The sequence below is a fragment of the Muscardinus avellanarius genome (assembly GCF_963383645.1).
Source record: "Muscardinus avellanarius genome assembly, chromosome: 2".
In the NCBI taxonomy this organism is placed as follows: Eukaryota; Metazoa; Chordata; class Mammalia; order Rodentia; family Gliridae; genus Muscardinus; species Muscardinus avellanarius.
The window spans coordinates 199,366,537-199,392,076 of NC_137787.1; the positions used below are offsets into that span (position 1 = coordinate 199,366,537).

A 25,540-nucleotide genomic window follows, 5' to 3' on the forward strand; every position below is an offset into this window, starting at 1 on the left:
TCAATTCCAAAGGACTTGAAATCCCTGCCTTTCTGAGTCAGAAGCCCCACATTCCATATGCATAGGTTAAATTATCTTTGAATTACTAGCCCATGTTCTTAATTTGCTCAGTCTTAGCTGAAAAGGTTCTAGACATCTCAGTGCAGCCAAGGACTCTTCAGGACTGTCTGAAGGGTCTCACTAGGTTGCAGAGAGTCTTGCTCAGTTGCTGAGATTGGTTTTAAACCTGGGATCCTCCTGTCTTGGCCCTCGGTCTCACTCTCCAGCTCTGTCTGAGCTGGCAGCCATTTTGTTTGTCTGCTTGGTGACCTTACCAAATATCATCACTAAATGCTATAACTAGATAGACTGGGTGGTCTAGACACGCACTTTCTCACCGTTCTGGAAGTTGAAAGTCTAAGATCATGGTACCAGGACAGTTGGTGTCTGATGAGGACTCCTGCTGGGCTGTAAATAGGGCCTTTCCACTGTGTCCACACGGGATCTTGTGGACCCCTTGGTGCCTGCACAGGGCAGGAAGGAGGGACTGGAGAGACCAAAGAGGAGCAGCTCTCTGATGCCCTCTTATAAAGACACTAGCCCTACCAGATCAGGGCTCCACACTTATGACCTATTTTACCTTAATTGCCTCTCAAAGGCTTCACCTCTAAACACTGTCACATAGAGGATTGGGACTCTGATGTGTGAACTTTAAGGGACACAGATGTTTGGTCCACAGCTCTCATCTCACTAGACGTGGCTCTTCCAGGACCTCCACTGATGTGTCAATCCAGCACCATCTCTCAGGATCTTCCAGTGGAGAGTCCAAGGGGAAGTGGTAGACATACTCATTCACATAGCATCTCAGTCATCTCCTGACACATCCCGTCTCTAGAGCCGTGTATTATAGACAGCATGATCTCCAAACACTTAAATATTCATTCTAACATTTGATGTTACCAAAGACAAGGAAGACCATATAGTATATTGACCAACATATAATTTTTGAATGAGCTAAGACATGAATAACTAACTTTAACTTTCTACATTGTACCAGTGTGTGTGTGTGTGTGTGTGTGTGTGTGTGTGTGTGTATGTATCCTAGGGAATACTTGGAACAATTCATATACATTCAACAGCTTAGGTCAAATAGATCAGTTTCCATAACAAATGTATATAGAAGCAGTTTGAATTATTAGTTAAAAATGTTTGGTTTAATTGTGCCTAAATATTTGCTCTTAGGTTCTGCAATTAGACTATAAGGCAGTGGCCCCAGGTCTTGCCTTTGAGGTTGAATAGTGCTCTGTCTTCCTCCAAAGAGCCATGCTCTGAGATTTCTAGTAATTTGGTAACTATACAACAATGCATGGCTTAGCACTTCAATTTTATATTGCAAATAAAAAGCTTGCATTTTGTTTCCTCCGTAGTTTTTGAAATGCTTGGTTAATTGGGACATTCTCTGTAATATTTCAAAGGTAAAGGATGAATGTGTGCAAAATAACTATTTAGAAGAACGGAATCGTCCAATCACAGCAACACTGTGTTGATGGGCTCATGTTCAGGGAAGACAGTGTTTTTATCCAAGGAAGAGTCGAAGTTTGAGCTACCCACTTCATAGTACCCCACCAGACACAGAACACTCTATGCGCGGGTACCACGACTCTTGACCTTGAAAACTTACTGTGGTAATGACAAAATTAGTGCATATTTAGGTTCTAAGAAAGAAAGAGGTCCACTCTTAGCAGTATTCAACTTTAGAATTTTTTAATTCATTTTTTGTCAAGAAATTCACACTACTTTTTTAAAAACACATTTGCTAAAGATTAAAAATGCTAATGAAAATATTATTTTTAAATATGAAACTACTAATCTTACAAATATCTCCCCATTTGTGACTAGAAGTATATATTTATGTATAGAACCTTGACTACTTAATCCATAGCTGTGAAAATCTAGACAACTTGAGTTAGAAAGGAATTTTAATATACCCCAAAATAAAATTGGAAGGATGAATGTTCTTAAAGAGTGAGATGAACATGTGTGCAGGGAGTGAATCAATAAGAAATTACCAGGATGGTGTGACCCCACCCCTGAGATAGAAGCCAGGTGACATTTTAGCTCCCAGCATCTTGACACAAAAAATCAGTGTTTCTTTCATAAACAAGAATACCAAAGCTGGGCGTGATGGCACATGCTTGTAATTCCAGTACTTGAGAGGCTAAAACAGGAGGATAACAGGTTCAAGGCCAGCCTCAGCTACTTAGTAAGGCACTCTGAAACTTAGTGAGTCCTTGTTTCAAAATAAAGAATAAAAAAATAGGGCTGAGGGTGTATCTCAAAGGTAGAAAGCCCCTGGATTCCATCACCAGTACAAAAAAAAAAAAAAAAAAACAAATTTGAGAGTAACTGCAGTTACTTGGTTTTGAAGAACTTCTATCAGGCCTCTGCAAAGCTAAGCAATGAAAGTCATCCTATTTATGCAATATTAATTAGCAAAATAATGCTGACTTAACAAAACAGTAAGAGGAGAAAGTTATTCCCGCATATGAGAGACTGTGAAATTACCAGGAAAAGATGCGTAAAAAGGAGTCATCACATAGGCGATTCAAAAGCCAGTGGGTCCTATACTTGGGACAAGTAAACACATCAGATAATGTGTTTTTTATGCCCAACACCAGGGCCATAATCACGTTCCTCCACTTGAATTAAGCAGTTCATAATTTAGTGCTGATCTTTTATGTGTTGACTTCTATCTTTTATCGTGTGTTGATCATTACTCCCAATAAAGCACCCACTTGCTGCGGAGAGGAGGCGGCACACACTCACAGGGAGCTTTACCTTTGTGTTCTCCTAGAAATCCCACACTTGCGTAACTGGAAGGGAAAGTATTCAGAATGCAGAGTCTGTCCTTCCGGGTGAGCCGTGGTGTCGCCGCGCGGTCTTTAAGCGCAGTACTTCTTTATTGCTGATGTGCTGATGAGTGCGCGTAATTCTCCTGTGATTTCACTTCCCATCCCCCATCCTCAGTGGCAGCGCTCATCTCTGCCTGGTCTTATTGCCACCCATATGTATTTTCTGATCAACGTTTTGCTCAAACATCTTGCCTAATTTGTGTTGGACGGATTATTTTTAGAGTTATTTGTATATTCTGAAGATGCACCTACCTTGATTAATGAATGGGCAGATATATCCTCCAAGAGTGTGCACTGTCTTCTGTGTTGTGGGAAGCATTGTATAGAATGAGCATCAATTCTTTTTAAATCTTTGGTATAATTTTTCAGTGAACCTTTTCAGGTATTGCCATTTCTTATTTAGAAGGGTATTGAGGATGAATTCAACTGATTCGGGAGCTCTAAGAAATTTTAAGTCATCTGTTTCGTCTTGGTTGTGTTTTAGTAGTTTGTGTTTTTAAGGAACTGATCTATGTCACCTCAGGTGTTGGATGTATGTGGATTGTCTCAGTATTCCCTTAGCATATCTTTTATGATATATTTTTACTGGTGCATGATAATTATACACCATAGTGAGGTTCAAAGTGACGCTTCACACATGCACACAGCACAGTGTAGGTCCCTCCACATCCGCCTGCTACCACCCGTTAGTGAGAGAGATTGGTAGCGATAGCTCCATATGTGGACGTAACACTATTCAAGCCAATTCCTTTCTCACTCCTCCCTTTTCCTTCCCCGCCTCCCTCCTCCATTCCCTCCCAGGGTCCCTGCACTGAACTCTATCCTCAATGATCTAAAGTCTCTTTTGTTCTCTGTTTTCTCTCTAGCTTCCAATTAGGAGAAGAAAACACCTGGCCCTTGACTTTCTGAGACTGGCCGATCTCTCCATAATATTCCCTGGTTCCATTCAGTTTTCTATTCGTGATGCAGTTTTGTTCTTGTGTATGACCGAACAAAACTCCATTGTGTGTATATAGCGTATTTTCTTTACCCAGCTGTCTGTTGATGGCACCCAGGCTGGTTCCATAATTTGCTCTTGTGAGTTGTACTGTTACGTACATGGGTTCGCAGGTGTCACTAGAGTTTTCCAACTTTACTTCTTCGGGAAAGATACTAAAGAGTGCTATAGCGGGTCATATGGTAGTTTCGTGCTTAGTCTCTAGAAGATCTGTCACACTGATCTTCACAGTAGTTATATTAATAAAATTCGGATTAAAAGTCCACTATCACCGGGCGTGGTGGCGCACGCTTGTAATCCCCGCGCTTGGGAGGCGGAGACAGGAGGATCGCGCAGGTTCGAAGCCAGCCGCACTGGCATAAGAGACCCTGTTTCAAAAATATAAAATAGGTCTGGGAGTGTAGCCCGGAGGTAGAAGGGCTTCCAGGAACCCCAGTACCACCAAAAAAAAAAAAAAAAATGCCGGGCGTGGTGGCACACGCTTGTAATCCCCACGCTTGGGAGGCAGAGACAGGAGGATCGCGCAGGTTCGAAGCCAGCCGCCCGCGCTGGCTTATGAGACCCTGTTTCCAAATAAAAAAGTATAAAAAATAGGTCTGGGAGTGTAGCCCGGAGGTAGAAGGGCTTCCAGGAACCCCAGTACCACCAAAAAAAAAAAAAAAAAGTCCACTATCATCCATTACATGTCTGCAGGGTATAGAGTGATGTCCTGTCTTTTTTTTTTCTGATACTTACAATTGTGCCTTCTCTCCTTTTTGACTGTTTTGCTAGAGATTTATTAATGTATTTACTGACTCAACTCAGCAGTTTTTGATATAATTATCTCCATTGTTTTCTGATCAAACACTTGTTTGAATCAGTCTCATCAGTTTCAGCTCTTTATTATTTCTCTGCTTGCTCTCTATGTATTTAGGTCTGGGTTTTTCCCCAGTATTAAGGTTGAAGTTTATTATTATTATATATTTTGTTTGTGTGTTGTACTGGGGTTCCTGGAAACCCTTCTACCTCCGAGCTACACTCCCAGACCTATTTTTACATTTTTATTTGGAAACAGGGTCTCCGAAACCAGCACGCACGGCTGGCTTCGAACCTGCACGATCCTCCTGTCTCTGCCTCCCAAGCGTGAGGATTACAAGCATGCGCCACCACGCCTGGCTAAGGTTGAAGTTTAGATTAGCAATGTCAACCTGTTTTCCTATTCCAGTATAAGCATTTGATATACATTTCCCTCTGTTATCCATTTTCCTCGGTATCCAGGGTCCTGGAATCCAGACAGCGGTAAAGCCAGGAATTGGCATTGGTACCCAGAGAGAGGTCTGGGAAGCACCTTTACTTCAGACTCAAGAGGCAGGACATGGAGCTCTAGACGTTCTGGGTGTGTGAAATGCACTCTTGCCATTTGCTCTACTTCTCTTGCTAAACCCAAGCTGTGCTGTACCAGAGAGACCAGAGTCCCCTGTCCTCCTCCACAATGGAAGCCTCTCTGAGGGCAGTAGTGATGGTAGAGGATGGGGAGCCTTCTTGGTGTTTCTTTATCTGTCAGGTGGCTGTGGATGCACTTGGCATGCGTGCCCAGCTGAGAGGATGAAGTAGACCCAGACATCTGGATGGAGGATAGGAGGAGGAGACCGGGGATGGGTGGGGGATTGGGAGGAAGGAGGAGCGCTGGGAAGTGATCCACTTGTTTTTTATGAGTTCACAGGCTCCCTCCAAACTATGGGTGCAGGAATACTACATCATTTTACTTCTATTTTTCCAGTTTATTTATTGTTACAGATTATTATCTAGATTAGTTGTAGGTTCACAGAAAAACTTAGCTGAAAGTGCAGATTGCCACAGACCCTGTGTTCTGCACACACGGGGACCCAGCCATCAAATTCCCCACAAGAGCAGTAGCTTGTTGCATGGATTCACCATCCACGGTTGGCACGAGGGTTCAGTCTCCGTGTTGCTCTTTCCCACCTTCATTTTTGAAAGACTTATTTATGAAGTCAGGCATTTCAGGTTGGCGGACTTTCTTCCAGTATTTTTAAGGTGTTACTCCTCCTCCTTGTAGTTCTTCCAAGAAGAAATTGGCTGTCATCCTTAATTTTGTCCTTCTGTATGGAATGCACCTTTCATTACTGTGTGCTTTTAAGATTTTCTCTACTTTTTATTTATTTTTTATATTTTATTTTATTTTTTATTTTTTTGGTGGTACTGGGGTTCCTAAAAACCCTTCTACCTCTGGGCTACGCTCCCAGACCTATTTTATATTTTTATTTGGAAACAGGGTCTCTTAAGCCAGCACGGCTGGCTTCGAACCTGTGCAATCCTCCTGTCTCAGCCTCCCAAGCACAGGGATGACAAGCGTGCCCACCACGCCCGGCTTCTCTCTTTATTTTTTGAGTGGTGTAAGTGGGAAACACTTACTCTTGCTGAGGCTTCTGTTGTGTTTCTTGAGCTCGGGATTCATCAAGCTCCTTGGGTCTTCGAGTTCACAGGTCTCATCGATTGAAAAATCCATATTCACCATGTTGTCACAATCTCTCTCGCTCTCTCGCTCTCTCTTGCTCTCTTGCTCTCTCTCTCTCTCATTCTCGCTCTCTCTCTCCTCTTCCCCCTCTCCCCTCTCTTCTTTCTTTCCTCTCTTGTAATCTCCGCGCTTGGGAGGCTGAGACGGGAGGAACACTTGTAATCCCCGTGCTTGGGAGGCTGAGACGGGAGGAACACGCAGGTTCGAAGCCAGCCTCAGCTACTTAGTGAGGCTCTCAGCAACTTAGTGAGACCCTGTTTCCAAATAAAATATAAAACAGGTCTAGGAGTATAGCCCAGAGGTAGAAAGCCCCTGGGTTCCACCCCCAGTACCACCAAAAAAAAAAAAAAAAAATCATGATTCCTGTTATTGAGTCTCCCAAAAGAACTGAAACAAGACTACCATCATAGTAATGCATAATATCTATGTTTATAGCTGCACAATTCATAATTGCTAAACGGTGGAACCTGCCAAAATATCCATCAACATATGAGTGGATTACAGAATTGTGGGATATATGCACAATGAAATTCTACTCAGCCATAAAGAACAAAACTATGTCATTTTTTGAGAAATGGATGAAACTAGAGAAGACCATGCTGAGTGAGATTAATCCGTCACAAACTGGTATACAGGAGAGACTGCAGAGAAAGGGAAAGAAAGCTGAGAGTGAACGAGGGGCCTAGCGAGGGGAGCGGAGGGCGGATGAAGGCTCGAAGAAGGAAGCCCTCAATGGACAATGGCGCACGTCCACAGAGTTACCAAAGCCCGCACTGCACTGGGCCCTGAAAGGTGGGGAGGGCGAGAGCGAGTGCTGTGTGCATCACCCTGAACTGCATCGAGATGTGTGATTACAGTGCAAAATAAAATAGAATAAAGAAATCATGATTCCTGCATGACAGGCACTTACGGTGCACCGCAGGTCACCAGTGTGTTAGTTGTTTTTACCTTTTTGTTCTGGTTTTAATTGCTGATTTCAAGCCCACTAATCATTTCTTCCGGACACTCTAATCTTCCGTGGTTTTAACAATTAATTCCATGGCTTTTCAGAATTTCAGTCGTTAGAGTTTTCTTCTCCACAAACTGGATTTGGATCTTTTGAAAGCACTTCATATCTTTAACACATTCTCTTTCTTCTGGTGTCTATTACTTCATGCATTTCAGGATGTGTCCCTTCCGGGTCAGTGCCAGCTGATTTTTCTCCATACATCGGTGGTATTTCTGTATGCCTGTTGATTTCTGGCTAGCTATCAGACATTGTGAGTTTCTGTCAGATGGGGCACGTTCTTCTATGTCTATGAACATTCTAGAACTTGGTCTGGAACCGGTTGTGTTGCCCCACCCGGCTGGGGCGGGGGGGCAGGACCTCCTTCCTTCTTCAGCCTGCGGATGGTCCCTCTCACCTGGTCAGCTGGCTCTCTGCCAGGTCACCGTACTCACACGCACGGGTGGACGAGCGTTCTGCTCGGGACCTGGGTGTGCTTCTGAGGCTTTCTGCTATCTTCTCTCTGTGCGGTCTCTCCTGATTCTCTGCCCTGGAAACTCCAGCCACCGGGCACCTTCGCCTGCCAGTTCCATCCCTCCAGCTCAGAGATGGTCAGGTCTCACTTGGCCCCGACTCTGTGCGGAAGCCTGAAGGTTCTCTCCAGGAAGTGAACTTGGGCACGGTTAGAGCTTAACTCACTCACTTTCTGTCCTTTGGGAAGTACCACTGGCTCCATTGTCTGGTGTCTGGAGTCTTGACATCCGGTGCTTTCCACGTGCTTTGTTTTTAGTTCTTTCAGTATGGAGGGTCAAGGCAATCCTAATCCCTTCTTTGTGATATTTGTTTCTTACTCTATGGCTGCTCCTGGGCTTTCTCATGAGTTCCTACAATCCATTCTTATTAATAATGGAGAACTTCCTCCATGAAGGTACTGTTTGAACATTTGCATTTTTAAGGTAATTTCTGTTGGTATGGAGACTGGTACACTTTCTGCTTTGATTATTCAGATGTATACCAACTTTTCCTAAACAGATTTATAACTCTGTATAAAAATTAACACAGAGCAGCTGGTATTTTATAAAATGATGATGCTAGACGTGTTTGGGATAGGAAGTGGAGGCGAATACTATATTTGTTTGAATGTGCATGGATTTTAATTAAGTTAAAATTAAGCATACTAGAAATTGTCCAGGAAGCTGGTGACTTTCAGCCTATTCTCAGGGAAATCTGGGTTGGGGGTTTCTATTACTAAGTAGTCAAACATACATCTTTATAGTCAGAAATTTGAGCAGAATTCTGACACTGTGTCAGAAGTCTCACAGACATTCTGTCCTGCACACCCCCAGTCACCTCAAAAATGTGTTCAGCTCAAGATAAAGTGCTCCCTTCTTAGCCAACAATAGAGTTGAAGAGTTAATTTAAGAAAACTTCCATTTTCTTATTGCTGCTCTAACCATGACTTAACCCAGCGAACCCTGTGATATTAAAGAAAATATAAAGTTATTTCAGAATTTTTAAGTAGACTGGGAAGATATGCTTTTAATTCAGTATCTGTATTATATTTCCCATAATTATCTCAACCATTGTAAATACTGTGTTTGGGGCACATGCACATAGACACTGTGTATGAAAACCTTTTTAAATCTTATTAGCAACAGGATGACACTTGTTGAAACTTATGTTTCCCATCTATTATCTCACAAGTCTCTACAGAAGCTAAATATTGGAATAAACATGTGACATGCATCCATTTGGTCAGAAATAAAGCTCGCAAAGTTAAAGCATATGCCCCTGGCCTTTATTATATGCTATTGCCATTAAATTTCAGTGATCAGGGAAGTTATATAAAGTGTCATCCTAGCAGTAATTGATCTCATTCAAACAAAAAAAATTAAGATAGTCTTTGAATAGTAGTGTGTATGTGTGTCATATAATCTTCAAGCTTTCAAAAGTATTTATTTATTTAAAAGATAAGGCCTTCATTTGAAGCTGCAGATATACTTTCACAACATTATCCTTTGAAGTCTTTAAAATGTCTAAATGTGGCAATCCTATATAACATCTAACAGAGAAGAACACTGTCTTATGCCTTTCCCTTACATCTTTCTGAATGTTCTTTTATTTCCTTAAAATCTTAATGTCTGAATCTTACCCAAGTGCTCTCTCAAGACCCAGGAGCTCTGTGTCCAGTCTCTTATTAGAATGAGTGCCCTGTTCCCCTGGACTGACTGCTGCTGTTGGAAGTAACAGAGGGTACAATGGCGGCTTGGTCCTGTCCAAGCTAAGTAACTCACTGCCAGGTGGGGGGCAGACGCCCAAGATAGCACCGTGGGTGTCCCCGGAACCTGGGGGAAGGCATGTCACCTCCCTGGATGGAAGGCTCTAAAGAAATTCCTGGGCATGTCTTGAACAGCTATGAGAAATAAACCCATTAAGGGATGCGAGGGAGGAAAGCCCAGACTTAGACTGAAGGGACTGGGTGGCTGAGGTTACCGTGGAGATGGGAGGAAGACAGAAGCATCATCTGGTATCCAGGGAGGGACCTTCCCACTGCAGGAGCAAAAGGACCAGCACCGAAGATGGGAGCTCGAGGGAAGGACAGGAACAGTGTGCTATAGGGCACAAAACGGTGTCGTCCTGTCGCTAATAAGCTTTAAACATTTTCTTCATACACAGTATAAGTGTGTATGTCCCCCATACACAATGCTGGGATGGTATTAAAAATTTTAAACAGAGTAATAAAGTGATTTTATTGTTCTTTATGTTGGATCAGAAACTGGTAAACTTTGGCCCATGGACAAATCTAGCTAGCTGCCTTCATTTTGAGTAAAGTTTTATTGGTACACACACATTGTGTTATCATGTCGCCTGCGGACCCGTTCCAAGGTTGGAGCCGAGCATTTCGACATAAGGCCCCCACAGCCTAAAATCATTGCTCTCTGGCTCCTTCAAGGACCTGATGTCCCCAAAGGAGATGGGTCACCTGGTTTCCCTCCCTGGGCATCTGACACTCGGAGCCAGAGTGTGCTGTGTCATGATGGGCTGTCAAACTTGGAATACTGTAGAGTCACTTCCCGATCACAGGCATGGAGTATCCGACAGTGGAAAGGAAGGGGAGCCAGAGCTGGCGCTTAGGCTCCCGGTGGGGACTCGAGGTGCAGCATGGTGGGGAGAAGCCAAGAGCCAGGCATGTGAGTTCAGTCTGGGGTGGGGTCCAGGGACCAGTGGGGTGCTAATGAGCAACAGCACCTTAAAAAGTCTGCTAGAGCTGGGTGCCACAACACTTGCCTGTGATTCCAGGACTTGGGAGGCTAAGGCTAGAGGATCTCAAATTTGTGGCTAGCCTCCCCAACTTAGCAAAACCCTATTTCAAAATAAAAGATAAGTGGGCACAGTGGCCTACATTTGCAATCCCAGTACTTGGGAGGCTGAGACAGGAAGATCGCAAGTTCATGGCCAGCCTCAGCTACTTAGTGAGACCCTGTTTCAAAATAAAGAATGAAAATAAAAATAGGGCTAGGGATATAGCTCAGAGGTAGAATGCCCCTGGGTTCCATCCCCAGTACCACTAAATAAATAAATACATACATACATACATGCATACATACATACATAATTATTGGGGGAAGCCAGGCGTGGTGCCGCATGCTTGTAATCCCAGCATTTGGGAGGCTGAGACAGGAGACAGCCTCAGCTACTTAGTGAAGCCCTTTGCAATTCAGTGAGTCCCTGTTTCAAAATAAAGAATAAAAAATAGGGCTGGGGATATAGCTCAGAGGTAGATGCCCCTGGGTTCACTCCCAGTACAGCAACAACAACAACAACAAAAAAAGGCTGGGGGTGTATCTCAGAAATAGACAAAAAGAAAAGTCTGCTGGAAGATACATATTGTATATCACTAGAGTGTGGCTGCAGTTAGAGCAATGTCATGGGTGACAACCAGACGGTAGGAACACCCCGGGCGTGGGAAGCCCGCAGAAGCCATGGACCGCAAGGCCTGCGAGGGAGAGCATGTCTGCAGGAGAGGACCGGAAGGCGAGGCAGGACTGCGGGGCAAGCCCTGAAAGAGGACACACAGGAGGGGAAACCATGGTGCCTTCTCTAGGCCGCAGTCAGTCATGAGCTGGCGGCGGGTGGGAGCTGCAGCCTGGAATGTGTGGGGGATGGCGGAGGAAAGCAAGGGGTAACACGCAGCACACACCTTCACCCAGAGCGGACCAGAGAGCATCTACCCGGGGCTGGGTGAGCAGGCAGGACGGGGAAGCAGGGGAGGGGAAAGTGCCGTGGAGGAGGCTGCTTCAGCTGGGAGAAGCCAGTGGTTTCGGAGACCAGGGAAGATCAAGTCCTCTGGAAACAGGAAAGTAGGAGAGGAGATCCAAAATGTGGCTATCGGGTATAGCTTACAGGCTATTTTTGACTGTTCTGACTTGGGGTATTTTGACAGAGTGGTGTGCACCAGATAATGAGTGAATGAATGAATGAATGAATGAATGAATGAATGAATGAAATAGCAGCTGGGCTGCAGAGTTGGAGAGCGCGGCAAGGTGAAGTCAACGCAAGCTGGTTGATGCCGGGATTCCAGCTGCTCGCGGGGCCTCCCGTGCCGTGTGCGCCGTGTCAAAGTACAGTCATCCACAAGCTACAGTCACAACCATCACAGAAATAGGTTAGGAATGCACAGTCAAGATTTTATTTCGAGATGGGTGCAGCGGCGCACCTGTAATCCCAGTTCTTAGTAAGCTGACACAGGAGGATCGCAAGTTCAAGACTAGCCTCAGAGACTTTGAACCTCTTTCAAAATAAAAAAAAAATAAAAGGTCTGGGAATGTAGCTCAGAAGTAGAATCCCGCCCCCCCCCCAGGCTCAATCCACAGTACCCTTCCCCCCAAAAAAGTAAAATATAAAACCAAAAATTTTATAGAGCTGCTTATGTAAAGAACAAACTAATAAGTTGTTAAAGCCAGTATTTTTTTTTAATGTTGATTTATAAAGATTTTCGTCCTCTGGCAACACGATCCACTTGCACTGCCCACCGCAGACTGCATTTGCGTTGACTTGGACAGGGATTATTTCCATTTTTTCCAGTTTTCTACAGCTTAAGTTTTATTCAAAAGAACTATAAAAGCAGTAAAAAAAATTAAAAAAAGTACCTCCAGAGAATTCGATTCCCAGAGGGCCCACGGACAGTGCGCAGCATTCCCTGAAAGGCCCCCAGCAGCAGGTTCTCTGTTCATGACTGACTGTCTCTAGTGCTAAGCACTTTTGCGTATGTTTTGTTTGTTTATTTATTTATTTATTTATTTATTTTATTTTGGCGGTACTGGGGGTGGGACCCAGAGGCTTTCTACCTCTGGAATATACTCTCCGATATATTTTATATTTTATTTGGAAACAGGGTCTCCCTAAGTTGCTGAGAGCCTCACTAAGTACCTGAGGCTGTTTAGCATCCAAGTTAATGCCAATTTTAACTGTACCTTTTTTGAAATTTCAAGCTTTCATTACAAGGATTAGTGGCTACCAGTGAATAAAAATATACTTAAAATTTTAAGATATCTCAAATATCATGCCCCTTTTTTTAATTGGACCAATCCATCTAATATGTAAAAATGGTCAAAACAAGTGATTATTTTTAGAGTAGTCTAGATTCAGCCGGGCATAGTAGCACACACTTGTAATCCCAGCGTTTGAGAGGCAGAGACCACAGGATCACTGTTCGCGAACAGCCTCAGCTATGTAGCCCTTTGCAACTCAGTGAGCCCCTGTTTCAAAAATAAAAAGACAACTGGGCGTGGTAGCACACACTTGTAATCTCCGAGCTTGCGAGGCTAAGACAGGAGGATTGCACAGGTTTAAAACCAGCCTCAGCTAATTACTGAGGCTTCAGCAACTTAGTGAGACCCTGTTTCCAAATAAAATATAAAATAGGTCTGGGAGTATAGCCCAGAGGTAGAAAGCTTCTGGGTTCCACCCCCAGTACCACACACACACACACACACACACACACACACACACACACGGCTAACTAAAAACTAGGGCTGGGAGTGTAGCTCAGAGATATAATGCCCCTGGGTTCCATCCCTAGTACCACACACACACACACACACGATTCAATATGACTCAATTCAATGCATAAGTTATTTTTTCTCAAAATATAAATGCCGTAGCTTCTCATTCTTAGCGTGGCTATTTCCCCATTACTCAGGCATCGTGGCTACGCTGATGAAGAGCGGCAGGTCAGGACTTAAAGACTTACAGATATGGCTCCATGGTCTATGTTAACTCACCATCGTGATGACATGTTCTTAAAATGGACATGCTCCTGCGTCTCTTGGCTCAATAGGACAAAACACAGTCAATTGACATAAAACTCACTGCTGCTAATGTTTAATGCCTCACTGTTCTTATGTTTATTTTGTGTGGCCAAATATTGGCTGGCTCTATTTTAAAATTAGTACTTTCCAAAATGAACAAACATAATGAGGTTCAGATGCCAAACCCTAGGTCTTGACTCATCCCCCGTCCCACACTTTCAAACATGCCCTTATTCTTCAAATAGTGTAGTCGCTCATTACCAACTCCCTGCTTGGCAGAATTTTGTAATTTCTTCTGAATTTCCATGTGACTTGCTAACCAGTTGTAATGGCAGTGAGATTGCAAACAGGAGATTCACCTGGCAGCAAGTAGCCCAAATTAATATCGGCAGCAGGCCCCCACTTGTGTAAATAATAGCATTACCGCGATGACCGCCCTGCTCCACAGAGCTCCCAGTTATTTTCGAAAACAGCCTCCTCTGTTCTGCAGGGGAAGGAAAAAGCAGAATAACATGTCTCTATCAAGTCAGCCTACCTGTTCTCACTTTCTGTTCCTACACAAAGATAGGAGGTCAGAGTGGCCCTGCTGAATATTTGATTAAGGAGAAAACTGCTTTAGGAACAGAATAATTTTGCCTAAACCACATAGCTTAAAGAGGCCTCTTATTGAGGCTTACACAAGTGAACATCTGTTCTTTTCGGTAGAACTAAACAAGCTGTTCTGGTACCTGATAGATACGTGCTGTGGCTCAGCCAGTGAGTCACGGAGCGCAGTGCAGAGGACGCAGAACACGGCCCAGCGCCGCCGCCATGCGCAGAACTGGCCACTCCGAGCATCCTGAGTGCGAGCCCAGGCAGCAGCAGGCTCTTCCCCTGCCCACTGTTCTTTCAGCTCCCTCGCAGCCTCGGCCACCCAGGGCCACGGTTCCAGTGCCCCCTGTAGTCCAGGACTCTGCAGTACTTGTGCGCACCAAAGGGGTTTCTGGGTGGCAGAATACCCTCGGCTTGTGCTGGAAGCAAGCTCACGCTCACTGAGACAGAGTGCACGTATTGTGACTGCTCAGGAGGGGGACCTGTGTAGGTCCCACGCCTAGGCTTCTCCAGTTTAGTTTTGCATTCTCCCCCTCACTGAAGACACAGAATGTGCTGAATTGCACAGTGACGATGCAGTGGTGGGTCCAGCTTTAGTATGGGACTTGAAAACACTGTCAGGTAAATTCCTAAGGGATGATCTGCTCTGAACCCACTTGCTATCTGCACACAGGTATGGCCTAATCCCAGGAGTTGACGCATAATTCCGCTCTCTTTTATTATCCAGCTCCTGCACTGTGCAGGATGCGAGACCCTGGCCTAGTTACACACGGTGCCTGGATCAGTAGCATGGAGCTAGCTGGTATCCCTGGGCAGCTCCTGTGGTCCTGGGTCAGGAGTGATGCGAAGGAGGAGGTGGCAGGCTGTTCGCGCCCATTGCCTGCACCACGCCACTCTGGGGCACACTGCAGCTGCTTGGCACCTGTGCAGCTGTGACGGGAAAGAGAACAAGGGATCCCAGAAGGAGCGCAGAGCGGGCTGAAGACTACTGCAGATCTTCTCCCTCTCTCTCTCTCTCTCTCTCTCTCTCTCTCTCTCTCTCTCTCTCTCTCCTCTCTCTCCTCTCTCTCCTCTCTCTCCTCTCTCTCTCTCATGTGTGATTGCTCCAAGATCCACAGTTCTTTTTCTTTCACATTAGCTCCTGTTTCCTCCTCTGGGTTTCTGCCATCAGTGTTGTGAAAGTCAAATGGAATCTCATTTTAGTGCAGAGTCTTAACAGATAAATTCCTAACAAATATGGCTAAGGTGCTCTCAAAATATCATCACCCAGGAACTTAGACCCTGTTTCAAAATGAAAAAATAAAAAAAGGCTTGATATGTTGATATGTAGCTCAGAGAATGTTTCTGGATTTGATTCCCAGTAAAACACACACACACACACACACACACACACACACACACACAGCATTATCGGTGACCACCACAGTAAGGGAGTGGAGAAGAGAGAGAATGATCTAAAACTTTAAAGGAGAAGGCTTGTACCTACAGGGAACAGCAATCATGGAACTTAATGGAATACAGGACATCTTGCCTTCGGCCGTTCTCACTAACTTACTGACAGTCCCCACTTATACATTATCCTGTATGTTGGTTGTCTTTACCCCCTGAAGCACAAGGATGGGAGGGCGAGTCTGTTTCTTATCCCACCTCCTGCATCACTTACGCAGGAGCTGTGCTTGACTCAGGATCCTTCAGCTGGATCAAGATGCCAGCTCTGCCATGAACTCACTTGTGGATATCCCTCCAGAGCCTCTGTACATGTCATGCTGGGGTCGTTGTACACATCTGGTGGGTATATGGGAAGACCCGCCACCAAACCTGTGACCTCGAGTCACTTTGTAAGCCTTCCTTTGCTTTCCTCCTCTCTGCCTCCTTTTCAACTCTGGACAATCGCATGTAGAAGCTAGGGAAGACCCTACCCACGCCAGGCTCCCAGAGCCCGCAGAACCAGCCTGGACTGTGGGTGATGCCAGGGACAGCCATTTCCTCACTGGGCTCCTGCCGCACACAGCCACTTCCTCTGCAGCATCTGCCCCAAGCCCTGAGGCAAAGTTAACCGGAGATGCCACCTTAATTCTACACATTTGTTCCTGGCTTCTTTACTTAATTAGGACCCAACTCCCAAGGGTTCTCGAGCCAGGAGATGCCTGATAAATACTGTCAGCCATGGGGTTGACAAACCCCTAATTTGAAAGGAGAGAGGAAGTCAGTCCTGACCCACGTCATAAGCAGCAAGCCTGGGGTTGTCAGCTTAACAATGCAACGAATTCTTTCCTTGGTAGAATCCTTGGAAGAGTCCCTCGTAGACCATGCTGAGAACTGGTAAGCCCCATGTGGATGACAACAGATGTACAAATAAACTCAAGACCAAATTCTAGCCAGAGCATCCCAGGAGGCTCATGAGCCACTGCAAGGTACAGGAAGCCCCTTTCCACGCTTCCAATAAATATACCGGAGGGGAGCAGGTGGAGCCTGTGTCTCTGAGAAGCTCCAGGCAGAAAGCATACAGGCACCAAGCTTCATAATGGGTGGAGTTGGCAGTGTGCTGTGGTCAGGGGGTGGTCAAAGCTAAGGTGAAGAGGTAGACAGGAACACCTGGCAAAGGCGCACATGCATGTGGCGAGCAGTGGGGTCCTCCTGCTGCAGCGTGGACATGGGGAGAGGCCTGCCAACACAATCCGTTCAGTAGGGGAGGCTGGAACCACTGTAGTGAGTGGGATGGGTTCACCACGGAGCCATGGGAAGGAGACACCATGCACAACAGAGAACACAGCGGACTTGCCTGGGAAGCGGATGACTCCTAGCACTCTGGGGGTTTGCTCTCACATCCTTTTCCTTAAAAGAAAAAAGCTCCCAAGCCCTTTCTCTTTCTGTGCATCTCATTCCTCCTGATTGGACCCCACCCTCCTGTGCTCTGTGCTCAGTGCCTTCCTGTCGCTGGGCAGCTGTGCCTGTGACCCGCCACTCAGCCTTCCCAGTGCTGGAAATTAGCTACAGGACCCTTCCCCACCAGTGCTGGGTGTCCTTTGAGAGCAAGAATGGGAGCAAAAGACACTGTAATGCGCCCCTGTGCAGGCTGGCCAGTGGCACTAGGTGGAGATGCCATGCTGTGATCCAGGGGAAGTGTCAGGGAACCTCTCCCTGAATAACAGGAGAGCAGCCTCGAGTAGGATGTGGGATGTGTGCGTTTCTATGCATGCTGCCTGTAAGCTCGGTTGTTTCTCCTTGTCTTTTGTTCTAGCTAGATACAGAATGGCCCCTTGAAGAGCTCAGAAGGTGATGTTTGGAGCTGATGTAACTGAGTCATGAGGATTGTAATTCCAACAGCAGATAGAGTCCTGGTAATGGATTTATCTGGGTGGTGGCTGAGGCCATCAGGGTGTTCCTGGAGATGGTGGGGCCCTGAGGTGGGGCCTTGAGGACTGTGTGGTTCCTCCTCCTCCCTCCCTCCCTCTCTCCTTCTGACCTCAGGGCTTCTTGATGTGAGAGTGAAACCTCGCGCCCTCCCTTCTGTTTCCTGCCGCCCTCTGTGCCGCCATGTCCTGAGATCCACAGTCCAGTGCCCAGCCTTACAGGGACCAGACCTCAAAACCCCGAGTTAATAAATCTTTCTAAGTAATGTGGTCATGTCTTTTAGATTATAGCTGAGAAAATACTAATATACCTTTGCAAAAGAAAACATTCCACACTTTCACTCTTTAGTTTCCAGCTATTGGTCTTGTATTTTCTTTTGGTAGGTTTCTAGAAAAAAATATTTTTAGCTTTATTTGTTAAAGCTTTTCTTTTTATTAATTTTTGTATGGGTGCATTGTAGTCACACATCTTAATGGGGTTCAAGATGGTGGAGGCATACATGCACACATCCCTCATTTAGCCCTTCCCCAGTTCCTGCCCGCCCCCCCCCCACCTTCTCGTGTTTGGCTTAGTGACTGACTTTGATATGTTTGTGACTGTACATGATCTACAGTAGGAATCTCTCTCTGCCCCTCCCATCCTACTTAGTTAGGTTGCCTATTTGCTTACCTGTAATTTCTTCTTCTTTGTCTAGAGTTCCTCCTATGACCCATTTTCTCAGGGTTGATCTTTATTTTGCATCATGAACCAGGACTGAGCTCTTTGTCAGTCACATCTGCCAAGGTCCTGGTGCTCTCGTGCCAATCTGTCTCCTAGGTCTCACAGTGCCACTGACTCTCGTCACCAGATGGCCCACCCCTTCCCTGCAGCATTCAGCACTGCTGACCATGGTCACACTCTGCCTTGCTGTGGTAGCTCTGCAGCTGGACAGCTCCACCAGCCCTCCCAGCTCCTCTGCTCCTCCCTGTCCATCACTTCCGTCCTCTCTGTCCATCCCCCAGCAGGCAGCTCCCAGGAAGCCCACCTCTCTGCCCATGGTTCACTCTGCACTGACTGTCTCCTCTGCTCCTAGTAGAAAGGAGAAGGCAACCTGTATGCCCCAAATGTTATTTTATGATTCACAAACAAGTAAAGTATGACCATAATAAGATAAGTTTCATAAGATCTCAAGATAGGGAAATAGCATCTTTCCTGACAGACAGTCTTGACCAAAGTAGGCCATACTTCCTATCTGAGATTGTGCAGTCAAATTAGAGCATCACTTTACACACCAGGATCATTCAGGTATTTCCTGTAGTGCCCGCCTCGTAACAGGTGTTTGTAATGTTTGTTGAGAGAATGAAAGGGTTTTGGGACATTAAAGCAAGAGAATTTTCACTGTCATAATGAAATTCTCAATTTCACTGAAAATGAAGAGATGAAACCAATATTTAGTAAACAGAAATAAATCCAGAGGAACTTTCTGAGGTTTTAACAACTAATTTGACTTACATACGTTGTATTTTTCTAAAAAAAGTAATTCTTCTGCTTCTTGGTTACAGTTTTTTGTTGTTGTTGTTGTTGGTTTTTGTTTTGTTTTTTGGTGGTACTGGGGTTCCTGGAAACCCTTCTACCTCTAGGCTACACTCTCAGACCTATTTTTTATATTTTTTATTTGGAAACAGGGTCTCTTAAGCTAGCAAGGCTGGCTTCGAACCTGCGAGATCCTCTTGTCTCCGCCTCCCAAACGCGGGGATTACAAGCGTTGTGCCACCATGCCCATTTTGGTTACAGTTTTTTTTTTTAATTAATTCCTCAATTAAAAGTTATTTTATTTAAGGTGAATTCTATGGTAACTGCATTAACCGTGTGTGTGTGTGTGTGTGTGTGTTTGTGTGTGTGTGTGTGTGTGTGTGTGTGTGTGAAGCTGCTGGGCTGCGCGTGGTCTGCAGCGGGCAGGGGAGCAGGAGGAGGGGCCCTCTAGAGCCCGGTCCAAGGATCAGGAGAGAGATCCTGGACCGGGATCGCAGGCAGCAGAGCAGGTGGTGGGATAGTAGGACTCTGTGCACGTTTGGGGGGCCCGTGGGCATTCTACTGCTGAGCCATATCCACAGAACTTTTTATATTTTATTTCGAAACAAGTTCTCACTAAGTGTTTGTGTACCAGCCGCACACCTGTGGTCCTCCTGTCTCCGCCTCCCAAATACTGGGATTACAGGAGTGTACCACCGCACTTGGCTACGTGCATTTATTCTTATCTCCAGGTTCGTGGACTAGGCTGTCAGAGCTCTCCTGTAGACCAGGCGGTGGCTCTTGAAGCGAGAAACACTTATTCCACCACTTTCCTCAGGTCCTGCTCGGCCCATCTCGAATGTTCTTTGCGTCTGTTCACCTCTTTCAGTGTGTCCCTCTTGAAAGGTGGAGGCCTCACAGCGTGCACATCGTGCCATATCCCCCACTCAGGGCCTGTGAGATGCTGTGACTGCATTGTTCTGGTGTCGTCACGCACCGCTGCTGTGAGTTTCCTGCCGAGGGCGCCCGTTCTCAGCCCTGGGTGGAGAGAGAGTACTTGATGTGCAGTGCCCAGGTGACAGCAGTTTTCAGGAACTCGAAGCCCACCTCATTATAGACCAGCAGTTTAGGATGCAGACAGGAGGAAGGGAGATTCCAAAGTGGCACAGTCACAGAGGTGAGGACGTGAACCCTCCGACGCGCCCTGATGAAGCCCCACAAGAGCATTGTGTATTTGGCACCAAACAGGAAGGGGCTCAGATTCCTAGGTGACCAATCCCACCCTACCCCGTGGTTGAAAGAAACCAACCTGGGCTTGGTACCTGCCTGCCAGAGAGGAATGGTCTGTTGGGGCCACTGGCTGACGTATGATGTCTGGCCCTTGCTTCCTTCTCCAGTTCCTCCTCGTTGGTTCCCACTTATGGTGTTTTCCTTCTTTTCTGTAGCATGGCTCTGGGAAAATAACTGTTCTTCCCAGTCTAGTCCATCTCCATAAATGTCAAAATTCTGCACCAGTTTCTTGGCTTCATTCTCTCTTCCTCTTACCACCCCGCAACCCCGCCATCAGAGAGCCTACTATCCCACCACCTGCGCTGCCGCCTGCCATCCTGGTCCAGGATCTCTCTCCTGATCCTCTGACCGGGCTCCAGAGGGCCCCCGCCTGCTCCCCTGCCCGCTGCAGCCCACGCTCAGCCCAGCTGCTTCACAATGCTTTAGTGTGGGGTGATGTTGCTCTGGCTCCCAGGACTGACAGTCAAATCAGATGCCATCCTTCCCCAACCTGAGTGCCAAGCTCACTCCTTCTTCAACCTTTCCTATCACGCCTTCCCCAGCTGCACTGGCTCCCGCCTGTCTCCAGGCAGCCTCTGGACACGATGCTCACTCGGGCCTCTGGACCTTTGGTTTCCTCAGCTTTGCTCCCTTCCCCTGGAGAGGCCATGCTTCTTCCACGGTCGGGGTCTCGTCGCAGTAGAAGCTCCGGCTTCATCTTCAGTGCATCCTCGCGTTGTATTCGATACCCTCCGTTCCTGACGCTTTAATACCCTCCTCATGAAAGAATACAAGGGCCTTGTTTTGTTCCCTAAAACATCCTTATGCAGACTCTGCTCAGTCAGTACTGATGAATTGAGTGATTGATCCTGGATAAAGAGGCCACTGGACGCCGACTCCAGACATGGGGCAGCATTATTGTCATTGGCAAGAGGAGCAGCCTGGCTGGGAAGCTGATGCTTACTTTTTAATAGGCAGCTGGTTTATCTCAGGTGTCAGAAAGGTGGAGCCTGGATGCAGGAGTCTTCTGTGGACCCAGGAGGCACGGTCTGCACGGCCCGCGACAGCAGAGGTGGGAGGTGTGGGGTGAGGCCGAGCAGTTCCACCTCCAGGCGCTCGTGCCCAGGACACATCTGCCACAGGGGCTTGTCACAAACTCGGTCTCAGGCTGAGACCTGGGGGTGCAGGTCTCAGCTCGGTGACAGCATGGCCATGCCCTTCCATAGCAGAGGCACCTCCCGCAGGTGACACATTCCAAACGACCGTTTAAAAAGCCTCACTAAAACAGAGCGTGTCGCCCTGTCTTAAGATGATGCCTTTGTCTTTTCAGTTGAAATGTCAGAATTATACCATTCCAAGTGTCAGAAGAACAATATAAAATGAGAAAAAAAGAAAAATACCAAGTGCAGGAGTTTTCATTCTGACTTGCTAATACTACATTCAGATACTTGAACTCTATCAGTTAACTTCTTGGTGATAATTAACCAAATTTCCGAATGAGACAACTCTCAGGGAGAGAAAACGATAATTTGAGTGATGTCATTTCATTGTGTGACTCTGGCTAACTGGCAGAACGACCTCCATTTTCCCAAGGGCATGGGTGAGTCTGTGTTTCATGCCAAGTTCTAGTTTGCTCTGGAGGAGGCCCTGTCACCTTGCAAAGGTCAGAGGCCACTGCTGTGTCTGCATGGCCGGCACAAGGGCGGCTGGTGTTGAGGTTTCCTTCTTTAGCCTTTTCTGGTCATCTCCTGTTCCTCTGGGGAGCCATCGGGGGCCAGGGCTGGTGAGTCATCACATAGGCTGTGGTGATGGATAGTCTGCCTGCAGTCAGGTGGCCCTGGGTCCACGGCCCAGCTCAGCCACATTGGCTGCATCTGCTGTAGCAGGGAACCCCCACCTAAGGGTCTTAAAGAGACATAGGCTTGCCCTCATACTTCCACTCTTCCTGGTCCCCAGGGTGCCTCAATCCCTGCTGCTCCTCAGCCTGAAGCGATGTCGCCCAAGCTTCTGCCTGCACTCCCTGGTATAGTGCTACAAAACACACAGGGCCTTTTTTAAATTTTTTTTCAGTACTGGAGATGGAGCCCAGGGGCATTCTACCTCCGAGATACACCCCCAGCCCTATTTTGTAATTCATTATTTTGAAACAGTGTCTCTCTGAGTTACAAAGGGTCAGTAAGTAGCTGAGATGTTCCATGAACCTCGATCCTCCAGTCTCAGACTCCCAAATGCTGGGGTTACAAGTGTACATCGCCACATCAGGCTCTGCCTTTTCTTCTTATAAGGACAAGACTGTTGAATTAGGGCCCACCTTAATTTTCTCATATTAACCTGATTACATCTACAAAGACTCTATATCCAAATGAGGTCCTATTCATTTATCTTTTTGGAGGACAGATTCAATGCATATCATCATCTCTGTGTACCTGGGTGAGTGAGTTAATTTCTATGATGACCAGCTCTCACACTCTCAGAAGATCATGGTAAAGCAGGCTCCCTGCTTCCGTGAGGAGCCCATGCCCTGACCTGGAAAGCTGTTTGCACTCACTTGGTGCTCAAGAAACTTTGCGTGGCATCGCCCACTCCCCTAGGCCAGGTAGACACATCTACACAATGGCCCCTTTCCCCGGAGCAGTGTTTGCACTTTCAGGACAGATAAGAGCCTGTGATGCGGAATAGAATTTGCATTGCTTCACACCCAGAAAAATAAACACACTTAGGCTGCCCCAAGGGAGGGCAGAGATTGCTCCCAGGGGGCTTACCAAGGGGCTCCTAAAATGTGTTGCAAATTTGTGGCCTGAAGGCTCAATCAGTTCTTCATTCCAGTGGCCTTCCTGTTCAAACGTACCTTATACTTGCATCTCCTGCTGCCATTCAGCCACTGGAACGCCTTGAACATGATCCATGCTCCACTGCCACGCGGCCGTATTCCCAGGGGACGTCTGTCACCTTCCAGGTGGCCACACACACTGCCCCGTGCACAGTGTTCCAGCTCCACTCTCCCCACACACGACAGGATGCCCATCTGCTCTGCTACTGTGCCCAGGAAGCCGCATCCTCTCCTGCAGTGTCCACAGCATGGCCAGGGGAAAAAAACAGAGATGCCTGCTTTAATGCTTGATGTAGAGGAAGTCATAGTCTTATTAACTATCAAAGAAAATACCAGATATGTCAGTCATCTGCGAATCATTGAAGTCTGTTTGGTGTGGTCAAAATGATGAGCATCACTGCACACGGCTTGCCTCCAGCGTTACAGTTTTAGTGTCGATCTCTACTACTAACTGCTTTGGGAACTCCCTTGCACTCCTATACCCTGAGTGAGATGTATGGGCAAAACCTATTTCTAAGCAGGAAGGGCTGTTGCTGATGTGGATGGATTTATCTGGGCTGGCTCATGGCTAGCAAGGTTAGAAAGATTCTCCATCCAGGAAAAATAATAACTGAGTTCTCAATGACAGTGCTAAGGATTTAACAAAAGAAATAAGAAATGTCTTCTCTTGAAAAGTGAAGTAGGTATTATCTTGGTGAGCTCAAACTCCTATGACAAGTGACCATAGACTGAATGGCTTATAAATGAGAGAAATATATTCCTCACAATCCCAGAGGCTGGAAGTCCAAGTCACGGCACCAACAAACTCATGTCCTTGTGGAGCCTGCTGGCTGCTTCATGGAGGCACCTTGTCACTCTGCCCTTAAGAGCAGGAAGAGCTCTTTGAGGCTCTTCCGCTCCTTCTGAGGGTACTCATCCCATTCCTGAGATCTCTACCCTCGTGACTAAGCAACTTCCAAAGACCCTACTTCCCACACCATCATGTTGGAGGTTAGAATTTCCACCTGTGGGTTCTAGGAAACACAAGCTTTCAGTCCCCAGCAGGTGAATTTGCTCAGCTTGTTCTGGGTAGGCACTGGACCCCAATTCATTGTGGAAATGTCCACATGCTCCCCCCTTACCTGAAGGACTTAGAGAAGTCAGGAAGTGCCGATGGCTCTAAGAATCCACTGCACGTGCGTGGTATTGCCTTCACCCCGGTACCTAAATAAACAAATAAATAAATACTGTACAGAATATAACCACTCAGAGAGAGAGGGAAGCAATCTGACCACCCTGAGGAAGCAAATATTTATCATATTTGCTTCAGTGTACTTCAGGTGGGCACTAAAGTACTGTACAAAGCTGGGTGTTGGTGGGCCATGCCTATAATCCCAGCATTTGGGAGGCTGAGACAGGAGGATCATGGTTCACAGCCACCTCCAGCTATTTAGTGAGGCCCTTTGCAACTCAGTGAGACCCTGTTTCAAAATAAAGAATAAAAAACTAGGGCTGGGGGTGTAGCTCAAAGATAGAATGCCTCTGGGATCCACCCCAGCACATACATACATACATACATACATACATACATACATACTGTACAGAATATAACAGAAGACATGTGGCTTGAACTGAGGCATTGAGCACCCACTGGCTTACAGCACCATTGACCCCAGATCCACCTCAGCACAGAGGGCATGAGATGCAACGCACTATTCTCTGCTCCTTTATTTCTTTCCTCCTCTCCTCCTCCTCCTTCTTTCTCCCTCCTCTTCCTTTTTCTCCTTCTCCTCCTCCTCTATCCTCCTCCTTTAGTACATTCTTCCTTGTATGCTAAACACTCTTAAGTACAAAGGAAATTTTGCATAGATTCTTCAATGGGTGATATCATTTTAAAGTCAGTTTTTAAAAAATCTATGTAAAATTGTTATATTGCTGTGAATTTCAGATGACGAATAGAAGTCAGTTGCTCAGAGCTACTTTCTAAAATAATAATGTCCTTGGAGGACATTTAAAATACTCAATGTTTAATATGTGGGGAGAATGCTATTCTACCTTTTAGTGAAATAAGACTGTAAGATGTTTTGATATTTCTTTATTATGGCCTCTAACAATGTCTAGATTCACTCTCAAGTGTTAAAAAGGAGCCTGCCTGCGTTTTTCCAAAGGTATATTTTTAAAAGAGGAAACCAGGGATTTAAATAAAAACTAATAGATTTTTTTATTCTCTTAAAATGTTCTTGGAACGGATGGTTTGTGTGGCTCCATGACAGTGCTAAACATAAATTAAAAGCTTGAAAAATATGTTTGACTCATTTTCAAAACCA

The 25,540-nt window shown here is 46.1% G+C and overlaps 1 protein-coding gene across 1 annotated transcript in view; it reads left to right on the forward strand.

The window, feature by feature from the left end:
- The window catches only part of MYO16 (myosin XVI), a gene marked incomplete at both ends in the record, with an annotated part of 497,659 nt that overhangs the window by 368,644 nt on the left and 103,475 nt on the right, over nt 1–25,540 (forward strand). The window lies entirely within an intron of this gene.